Raw genomic sequence first — 11,650 nt, forward strand, 5'->3', positions numbered from 1 at the left:
AGCTATACCTGTTCAAATTTTGCACTTTCGAAGGCTTCCTACAGCACCACCATTTGGTCGATTGCTGTGAAAAGTAATAGCACACGTCGCCACAGTAATCTGAAAACATTGATGTTTGAATATTGATTTTCGGTGAAAGTATGTAGGAGTAGAAAGGTGCCAAAGTTTTGAGGAGAACTTGATATGGTATGGTATGACTGCCTGCCTGATAGATAAATAATGACAATATCCAAAGTGTGTTCGCCTTTTAGGCGAGCCCACAACAACCTCGGAGGACGGACGGAAGTTTTTTCCAAAATGACGGCAATTTTGAAATTCACGCCATGTGAAAACGGCCACTTATTTTGTCTTCCGTTAGTTTTGGACTCCAAAATTTGACGGCAAAATACTTAGTAATTTTTGATGAAAGTACTGGGAGAATAGAAATCTCCCCACAGTGAAAACGGGCATACTGTGATTTTTACTTTTTTCGGACAAGCAGGTGCACGCAAGGAGACAATTTTAACAGTTAAAGCATTTTCTACCACTTTTTCGAGTCACGTGTTCAAATACTGGATTCTGATTGGCTAAATTCCGGAGGTTATGACAGAACAACTGCCGCAAAGTTGTGTGAGGACTTGTCCGAGATCAATGCGCCTCAGTGTACATCCGGGGACTTCAGGAGGTAGTCGGAACACCTTTCCCCCAACCAACAAATGACCGTGGCAACGGTCCTATGTTTACTAACGTGCATGCTATAGTCGCCGATTTATTTGGATCCAATGCAATCCGCCAACTTTAAAGCCCCTTTTCTCTGAACCTATGCCTTTCTGGAAGCGAACAGCCTCTATTTACGGCCGGAACGGTACTTCTAACTGACGTTAGCTTAGCTGTAAGCTAGACGCATGGATTAGTATGGAGTTGGCGCCATCTGTTGGTGAGTAGAAGATGTTGTTGGTGGAACTATCTGCTGTCTCGCGGAAGTTTTATAGGCAATAATGATTGTAACTTAAGATCCTTGCAAGTTACAACTATGTGTTTTCTTTCATGTATAAGGGAAAAAGTGGTAGAAAAGCTATTTACCACTCGGGGTCGGACATTATGCTCTGATAATGTCCTGTGTGAGGGTGTTATCGGACTCGGCTTCGCCTCGTCCGATCACCCCCTCACACAGGACATTATCAGAGCATAATGTCCTCTCACTCGGGGTAAATTGCTTACGTAATTGGGATTGAAAGCTTCAGAATCCATATTGCATTCGAATGTTATGTAAGCCTGCCAAACACAGAAGACAGACGTCTATTTCTTTCTACAATCTCCAGCCTATACGATACGGCCGCGGTGCTGAGAAATACAAGCTTAATGCTAGATCAATTCATGGTTCAAAATTGTTTGTAGGCTATTCTATAGCCTATTTGTAATTAAGCTGTGTGGGTTTTGATACAAGTCCGCTCTGGAGACAGGAGTACAGGACGCGATGCGCTCGTAATGTGATGAAAGCTAGAATCTTTACCAACTCTTTTTACGGTGCTATAGCCTATTTTTTGTCTGATTGGGACGCAATGCGCTCATTTGGCCTATGCTGTGATGAAAGTTGGAAGCTACCAACTCAAAGAGTGGCATCATTAGTTAATAGTTTCTCGTCGTAAAGTGTTTTACTGAGCAGCGAGCGAGTGGATGACCAGCATCCATCGGTGACGCGTGAAGAAAAAAAAAACAAGCCCACAATCCCACATGTGCAACACGTTGCATAAACGATCCTTTCTGAACCTTATGTGACACATAAGGTTCACATGTGTTGTTTCATGAAGAATATTTCTTGTAACTTGTTAAATCCATTGGTGAGAGAGAAAAGGAGAGACGAACAGACGTGAGTCGCTGCTGCTTTAGCAAGCGACCAAGCGTCCAGACAGTGTGGTGCGCACTGGTTGCCATGTCTGCTAATTATAAGCGACTATGGTCTTGATATCCGTAAAGTTGCTTGTATATATTGATCGTTTCTGGCTGCGTTTTATTTGTTGTGATCTTTTAGATCGGTAATTGTCAAGTAGCTGATGTGGCGATGCTTATAGTTTTAAATTGCTTGTGTGGCCTAGATAATATCACTTTTTGGGGCTTATTTTCGTACACCTGGTTGCTTATTTCTCTCGCAAAGTCTGGCAACACGGACTTTCATACCGCGACAATGCTGTAGTGAAAACGAGGTATTTTATGGCTATGCCAGCATTTTTGCTCATGTGAAAACACCCAAAAAACAAAACTCCCGGCAAGTTGAAAATTATTATGCTAATTATTTTGCAGGAAAAATTCCGGAACTGTAGTGAAAACATGCCTTTATTTAGTTGTGAGCTTGCTTGGTGTTGCTTGTTCACATGAACAATATTGATGTAAACTAAGATAATATATAACTACTAACAGGGGCAACATTATATACTGACTATGCCACCCTCACAAAGGAGTGAGGGATCCTGTATAAACACATTAACCATAGCACCATAGGCGATTTTAAGGGGTGTCTATGGGTGCACTTAAGTGTCTGTTATTTAGCTCTGGTGGCGTATTTGGTGGTGAACTGCTCTTAAAGCCCTCTCTCTTAAATGTATTTTACACACAAGTTGTTGCAAAAATAAGTAAATAAATCATATAGACATAATTATGTTCATCGTGTCTAGATAAAGCACAGTTTATATTGTGTTACAATTAGGTAAAAAATAATCCTTATAAACCCGTTAAAACAACAGGATAAACTGTACAAAATCCTCACGCTGGGTTCCTCAAACACAGTCAACACAGAAAGATGTAGTAGAGTTAAAATACAGAAAGGAAGAGGGGATATTATAGCTTTGAAATTATGATTCTACTTAAAAGTGGGACTGAATCAAGGGCAGTTGATAGAATGAAGGCTTAAGGGCCCACTGGAGCCCCTAAATTAAATATACACTGCAAATGAACAAATCAAATCATATTTAATAGTATATGCAAACCCAAAACAAATGAAGTAAAACAGTTAAAGGTTGGTTAGTTGGCCTCCTACAATAGTTAGACAATTATAGCAAAATAGTATAGCAAAATGACTCAAATACAACAAAATACCAAAACATACCCAGTCAATATATTCAAGGGTCCCACTGGATACCCACAGCCCTGGGAGTTGGTGCAGGAAAAGGCCGGCCAGGAGGCTCTGGAAGTAAGAAAAAAATAAAAACATAAAAAATAAGTTTAAATATGGAGATAAACTCAGACACAATGCCAACTTTGACGATGCAGTTTTCTATTATGAAATCAAATAAAAATGTAATGTTTATTACTTTATTTCCACACAACAACATAAAGTCCATGCATGGCCACAGAAGCTACCATTTCAAAACTTCACACGTCCTGTCATTGGCAAGACAATAGATTTTCAGGGGATTTGCAGAACATTTCGATTGTAGATCAGCTATTTCTGCTAGTTTCTGCATAAATAAGCTTTGTTCTCCATACAAATTAGAAAAGCAAAACAGGGAAAGAAACCAGAGGGGGAAAAAAAGCATTTGCAGGACATTTTCAGGAAAATAGCAGTAAATACTGAAGAGTTGAAACAAACGGCAAATCTGTAACTCAACACAACAGAATACACACAGAATCAATTACAGTTAAATTAAGACTTTTATGATTTTTGTTTTAGTGACTGAAACTGAAATTCATCCAGTTGTGTTCAATGCTTATAAATCCAATTCAAGCCACATTTGCACCCGTACCTCTAAAGTAAATATACACTGCAAATGAACATATCAAATCAAATCAAATCATATAAATAGTATACGCAAACCCAAAACAAATAAAGTAAAACAGTTAAAGGTTGGTTTGTTGGCCTCAAATAGATACAGACATACATCAGGTTAGCCCTCAATAGAAATTATAGCAAAATATAGCAAAATGACTCAAATACAACAAAATACCAAAACATACCCAGTCAAGATATTCAAGGGTCCCACTGGACACCCACAGCCCTGGGAGTGGCTGTGGATGTGGTTAACGCAGGAAAGGACCGGCCAGGAGGCTCTGGAAGTACAGGGATAAATTAGGCTAACAGTTGACTAACATCATCCCCATATCGAAAACCCTTTTAAAACCCATTCCCCTACCCTTTACTGCCTCCGCCCGGCAGTGTTCAGCTCCCCCTCACCAAAACATCACACCTGCCGGACTCTGTAAAGGAATATAAAATCTCACTAATTAACATATATCCTCATATAATGAATTATCAAAGCATTAGTGATCATAATGCAAGCAAGCTCATAATGTGTTGCAAACTATTTTTTCCTACCTGTGAAACTGTTGCACAAAGAAATATAGGGCACTAAATTTTTTTTAAATATGGAGATAAACTGTTTCGGCAAATAAAATGTAACGTTTATTTCCCCCTTCATTTCCTGTAGAAGGTTTGGCCATACAGTCTAGGTTTCCTCTACTTACATCAGGCTGAGCTTCAATTTGTATTTCTTTCTTGATGAAAACAAAACCTACGTTTATTTGGTCATGTTTCAGCTCATTTATGCACGTCCTCTCTGCCTGCCTGCTTACACAGCAAAACACAATAACTGAAGGTCATGTGACCTAATTTCTTGTATTGCATCGTTGTGTGTGTTGTGAAATGGTTTAACATGTGAGAATGGGAATGGTGTGGGCAACAACTCTTTCCAGGGGGCCAGACTGACTTTGATAAAGTGAGTGAAGGGCCACACATTGGACAATTGAAACAAGCATGAATTTGATAGATATGACAGATTACAATAGGGTCAACTATTGTTGCTGATTTATTTATTGACAATATTAGTCTGGTGGGACTAATAGAAGGCCTTCTATAAGGAGTAGGCCTGTCACGATTCACTCAACTCACGATACGATTCGAATCACGATTCAAGGTTCACGATTCACGATGTCACGTTTTTTTCAACACAAATTTATTTTCCAGAACAATTACCCCAAAAAATCAACAATTCTTACAATTCCAGTATTTTATTTTATTTTAATAATACTGTTTTCTCTTATGCTCTTTTCAATACAGTAGAACTATCAAATGACAAAAAAACAATTACATTTCAGTTCTCTTGTCTGTATCCTGTATTTTGTAGATGTTCTTTTATCCTCTATACAGTAGCAAATAGCAAATGACAGAAAAGTGTCAATTCTTAAATGTCAGATCCTGTTCATTTTTTAAACAACAGTCTTACCCTCTTTTCAATACTGTATCAAAGAATGCCTTTTTCCTCTAGCAAGCCAACTATACTATAAGCCAGGCACACACTAAGGCATAACAACAACTCTTACCCTCTTTTCAAAATCAATACTGCATCAAAGTCAAGACCTAGTGTCTCATTGTGGATAGACTGTTCAAAGTCCCTGACTTTCTAACTCACCATTTATATATTGACTGTGTCAATTCTTGTTTTCAGTAGAAACGTTGTTTCCACATTGTAAATAGTGGCAGAACATGCATCTGTACAGCATTGTTGTTGTTAGCCCTTAGCACTGATTAGTGCTATGCTCTGTAGCAGCAAAGTAGACACAGCACTCAACTGTTCTCTTTGTCATCAAAATCGCAGAGCTCTCCTCCGCTCCTGCAACGAGGCACGCTGGCAGCGAGCCTTCCTGCTTGAGCGTCGGTTTAGCGGCAGTGGAGCACCCTTCAATGATTAAAACCGGAGCGTTCCCAGCATTGCCGTGACGCTCAACGCGCTCGGTGGAGCCGGGGGGGGTTAGACATTGACGTTAGGCGTTGGTCGAATCGTGATTTGTTTTTTAAAAGAACGATTTTTACCGTCCCCCAATTAAATCGATTTAAATAGATTTTTTCGTGAATCGTGACAGGCCTAATAAGGAGGTTAGAGCCATTTTGAGGTAAAAGTGGTACCAGGCCATTTGACATAATTCAAGGGTGTTGAATCTGAAATACATGGTACTGAAACAAAATCTTTGCACCATTTCTTCAATAACTTTATAACAAAGCAAGCTAAACTGTATCTCAAACAGAGCATGAGCTATACCTGTTCAAAGTTTGCATTTTCAAAGGCTTCCTACAGCGCCACACTTTGGTCAATTGTTGCGAGCTTCGTGTTTTAGCCGTTTGGCATAGTCCTCTACCATACTGCCGAGTTTTGTAAAAAGCGACTGCACCTTAATGACCAAACTAATAGATAAAACAGAAATAAAAAGTACGGCAGAACATCACAGGTCCTCTCCCATTATCAGGGACTGGGTCCCTGACTACATATAAATGAGTGGCCTTTGCCACTTTGTGGCTTGGCCACTAATAATAATAAATATAGCTGCAAGCAGCGATAAAGTGGCCAAGCCAGAAAAAGCAGGAAAGCAAAAAAGCAGCAAGGGAAATCAAGGGAAAAGTGGGAAAATAAATCAAAGAAATGAGGAGAGAGACTTGAACCGGTGACCATTGGCTTTAAAGAGTGTGTGTGTGTGTGTTGGAACAAATAGCTCAACAATTTGTTATTATGGGGGAGATGTGTTTTTACTGTCTCCTTACCCCATGCTGCTTGGTGTCATAAACATTCTTTCCATATACAACTGTATAATCATAGCCCTTCACATGCAAGTGTAACCTTTCCCCCGCTCACTCAATACCGCACCCACGTCAACTAATACCCCTGCTGCTTGGTGTCATAAACATTCTTTTCCACTGTGATTCTTTAGCAAATATGGACATTATATTACAACACATGGACAAACCTGCACCTTGACATGAACACAGAGATTACACACGTTTATCGATAGAACAAGAGTAGCTACAGTATATGGAATGGAAAAGTAGCCTAATTAGACTTTTTAATTTTCCCTCTTAAAATTGCTAAATACAAGGCACAAATACTTAGTTGCCATACAATCGATTATTTGCATTGCAAAAGGATGCGATACCAACTATTTGCATTGTAAAACAATATGATACGATTTACAGAGCCTAACGGAACGATATTTGCTTTTGCATATCGATATAGTAGATAAAAACACATTGATTCAGTTATCGATTCAGTTACTATATCGTTACACCCCTACTGTATAGTCATAGCGCTCCTTTCCCCCACTCACTCAATACCGCACCCACGTCAACTGCGTGTATCTTCGCTTCTTCATGCATGGGCTGCACAAACACAGACTACTGCCATTTCATCGTTGCAATACAGCATTTTTACTATTGCATGTATAATTGTATATATGAATTGTTCAGCCTGAATCCAGATTTCATTCATGTAGTAATTACTATCCTTCTATGTATATGGATTTTAAATATTACCAAATGCATTTTAAACACTGTGATGTCTGCTTAGCTGGGTGCCATCAGACCAGCAGCCAGACAATCTCTCAGAGTGGGCTATTCGTGCAGCAAGAGGCCACAGGTAAATGTACTTATTGACAGCATGCATACACAAACTATACTTTATACCATATATTACATATATTGTATATCGTTTGTTGTCATTTACAATCTTTCAGTTGTGCACTGTATGGAAAGTATGATAATGATCCAACGTCTATAAAATAGCCCATAGAAAAAGGCAAATAATAATAATAAGGGTAATAATCATAGTCGTGTACACTGTAGGGAGCTACAATGGAAAAAACTATGGCTCGTGGACCAACCGGTGACTTTGTACACGACTTCGTACATTTCCCATAGATTCTATGGGACTTGACCACTTGCTCCTGCCCTTCGTGTACACGGTCTGTGCCGTCTATAGTTTCTTAATGGGGGGCAGCAGAGAGCCATATGTACACAGGCCCTAGGTGGTGTCCACGACCAGTAGTTTTACATGAACCCTCAGAGGGACACTGTGGGCTTATCAAGTGGTCCGTGGTGGTTCTCAAAGTGAGGTCGGGGGACCCTCAGAGGGACACTGTGGGCTTATCCATACGTTGGCTACAGGGGGGAAATAATTAAATGTACTTTTCATCGTGCCTGTTGCTAAGGTATGGCAACATGATTGGTGTCTTGCAAGACACCAGTCATGTTGCCATACCTTAGCCTTTCCTGAACTGACGCCGCTGTGAACATGTGTACACAGCCAGCATATTACTCAATGCCAAACTTTGCACACACACTCCTTGCCTGCCAATCCACAACCTCCACCCCTCCAGGGACCCCCAGGGCTTATCTCCCGATTAGGACACTTTCCAGCATAGTGACATGCAGAACAAACTGTCCATATAGTATGGTTTACATAAAAGTCAGTTGTCTTTCACTCACACACACACACACACACACACACACACACACACACACACACACACACACACACACACACATATATATATATATACATATATATATATATATATATATATATATATACATATATATATATATATATATATACATATATATATATATATATATATATATATATATATTTCATTTATTTATTTCATAAATATTTTTCATCACAATTGGGTTTGTGGGGAGCCATCCCTGCTTCAAGCTGTCACAGCACGGCACCAACACTTCAAACTAGTTAAAAAACCCAATACAGCAGATCTACAAGCACCTCACAGATCTACAAGCACCTCGCACATGCCAGGGACAGAGTAGGTTGGCCTGCATAAGCCTTGCTGTCAACACACTATACTACACCACTCAGGCCACCAAGCCAGGTGTGGTCAATTAGTGCCTTCTTTTGATCAGTGGCTTCTGCTTGATGAGTGGCACCAGTCTGTCTTTGTTCCCTGGTCAGTCAAGTTCACTGGGAGAGAATGTTTCAGATCAGTGCAAGTGTATTTGTTTTCCATTTGGACTTACTGTGTTTTGTTGGTACAGTATGCGTGCGACTAACTAATATTTCTGATAATTCCAATTTGTTTGTTGTTTAATTAGCCGGATTGTGAATGCCCTGCATTTTTCTTTCATCTTTAGAACCACACGTGTGTAACAAAACAGAGTGGTGATCATTTGGTGTGGGTGAAGAGAAGAAAAACATTTAATTAAAGGAGTAGTTCACCCCCAAAGTGACTTTTTTTCTATTGAACTCAAGTCTCCATGGCGTGAGTAATACATTGAAAAAATAAGTCATTTTGGGGGTGAACTACTCCTTGAATGTCAGTTTTGTGGTGTTTTGACTGGACACCCTGAGGATATTGCCAGACAGACAGACAGACAGACAGACAGACAGACAGACAGACAAGACAGACAGACAGACAGACAGACAGAGAATTGTAGGCCTTGCATTTATTTGACTTGGTTCCAACAGATGGCGAAAATAGCTAATCTTCAAGCTCACAATGCCTCACTGTTTGGACAAAGAGTTGAGGCGTTACATTTTGTAAAACACGGCCTTGTGAAAATAGCAGATCTACATGCTCACAACACCTCACAACGCAGGGCAGCGTGAGCATGTAGATCTGATATTTTCACAATTTCTGCCCCTAATATTTAATTTATCATTTTAAAAGTATTAAAAAGTCCTTAAATTGTCTCTTTAGAAATGTGCAGATAGCCTCTGTATACTGTTGAGTGGAAAAACAATGTTTCACATTAAGCTAAACATTTGGGACCACCCAAGATCATTTGGAGACCCCTCTAGGGGTCCCATAGTTGAACCACTGACTTATAAGGGGAGTATGGAGACCCCTCTGGGGGTCCCATAGTTGAACCACTGACTTATAAGGGGAGTATATGAGGCTGGATCCGTCTGGAACACTGCACTAGGCTCTCGCCAGCTCTGTAGCTCTCCACACTTGAACAGTTGTGTCCTTAAATTCAATTATAATAATTAACCCCTGTATATACGGGCAATAGTTTTACATGACTTTGTGTACACAGCCAATAGTTTTACATGAACATGTTCAGGCTTTAGTACTGTACTGTCTCGTGTAGCCCAACAGAGCCCATCACAGCACAACACGGCCCACCAGAGCCCAATACAGCCTACCAGAGCCCAATAGACTCCAGCAAACCTAAGTCCAGCCCAGTCCTGCCCAATAGGAGTATAGACCAGGGAAGGGGGGTAGTTAGATGACTGCACCAGACTCCACCAGGCTGCTCCATGCTCCAGCCAGCTCTGTAGATCCTGTGTACACGGCACTCCTAACTCGAAAGGTCAAGGAAAAGGGTCGTTTTAGGCGTCAAAACAGGCCCTTTGTCCTTAAAATGAATAAAAAAATCAAAAAAATATGTTTTGTTTCAGGCAGGACACACGTTTCATATTTGAAGCATGCCCGATCTGATGGAATGGGTTTCGTGTCTCTCCGACACTTTGAACCCTTTACGATTGCGAAAAAGACACCGAAACCCGGATTTTTGTCCTTAAAATCAATAAAAAAATCTAAAAAAATCTGTTTGTTTTACGCAGGAAACACTTTTCATATTTGAAGGATGCCTGATCCGATGGAATGGGTTTCGTGTCTCTCCGACACTTTGAACCCTTTATGATTGCGAAAAAGACACGAAATTTGCACGCCACCAACACGATTACACATTCATTCGGATAAAAGACACTTATTCTGACTTACTTTTTGACGCTGAATCCAACAAACCCGGTCTCGTGTCTCTACGACACTCCTAACTCAAAAGGTCAAGGAAAAAGCCACTGTGTACACAGGCAATAGTTTTACATGACTTTGTGTACACGGCCAATAGTTTTACATGAACATGTCTAGGCTTTAGTACTGTACTGCCTCGTATAGCCCAACAGAGCCCAGCACAGAACAGCACAGCCCACCAGAGCCCAATACAGCCCCCCAGAGCCCAACAGAGTCCAGCAAACCTAAGTCCAGCCCAGTCCTGCCGAGTAGGAGTATAGACCGGGGAAAGGGGGTAGTTAGATGACTCCACCAGGCCATTACTGTCCAGATCTGGCTTGAATAGGCCAGACCAGGGTAGACAGGACTGCACCAGACTCCACCAGGCTGCTCCAGCCAGCTCTGTAGATCCTTGCACATGCGATTAACCACTGTGTACACGGGCAATAGTTTTAAGTTTTACATGAACCCTCAGAGGGACACTGTGGGCTTATCAAGTGGTCCATGGCCGGTTCTCAAAGTGAGGTCGGGGGGCCCACAGTGTCCCTCTGAGGGGACACGGCACAGACCGTGTACACGAAGGGCAGGAGCAAGTGTTCAAGTCCCATAGAATCTATGGGAAATGTACACAGGCGTGTACAAAGTCACCAGTAGTTTTACATGAACCCTCAGAGGGACACTGTGGGCTTATCAAGTGGTCCATGGTCGGTTCTCAAAGTGAGGTCGAGGGACCCTCAGAGGGACACCGTGGGCTTATCAAGTGGTCCATGGTCGGTTCTCAAAGTGAGGTCGGGGGACCCTCAGAGGGACACTGGGCTTATCAAGTGGGAGCACAAAGTTGGTGAGGGGGGTACTAGCTATAGTAGGATGATCAGGCTTGTCGAGGCCAAAGGGTGTACTAGAGTCTTAATAGGCACCATTAGGTTGTTCTAGGCCGTTGTCTGCCCTTTAGCTGCTCACACAATTGAGACCAAACACTGTGTACAGGAGCCTTAGTTTGTGTGTACATGACCAATAGTTTTAAATGGATATTTCTAGTCCATCGCACACCGCTGCCTTGTGCACCCTTGGTTGGTTCGTCTTTGTTTGGGAAGGAGGGACTTTGAGGATGTACCTCACTTTGAGAACCGACCATGGACCACTTGATAAGCCCACAGTGTCC

The sequence above is a fragment of the Nannobrachium achirus genome, assembly GCF_963921795.1.
Source record: "Nannobrachium achirus genome assembly, chromosome: 4".
Taxonomy (NCBI): Eukaryota; Metazoa; Chordata; class Actinopteri; order Myctophiformes; family Myctophidae; genus Nannobrachium; species Nannobrachium achirus.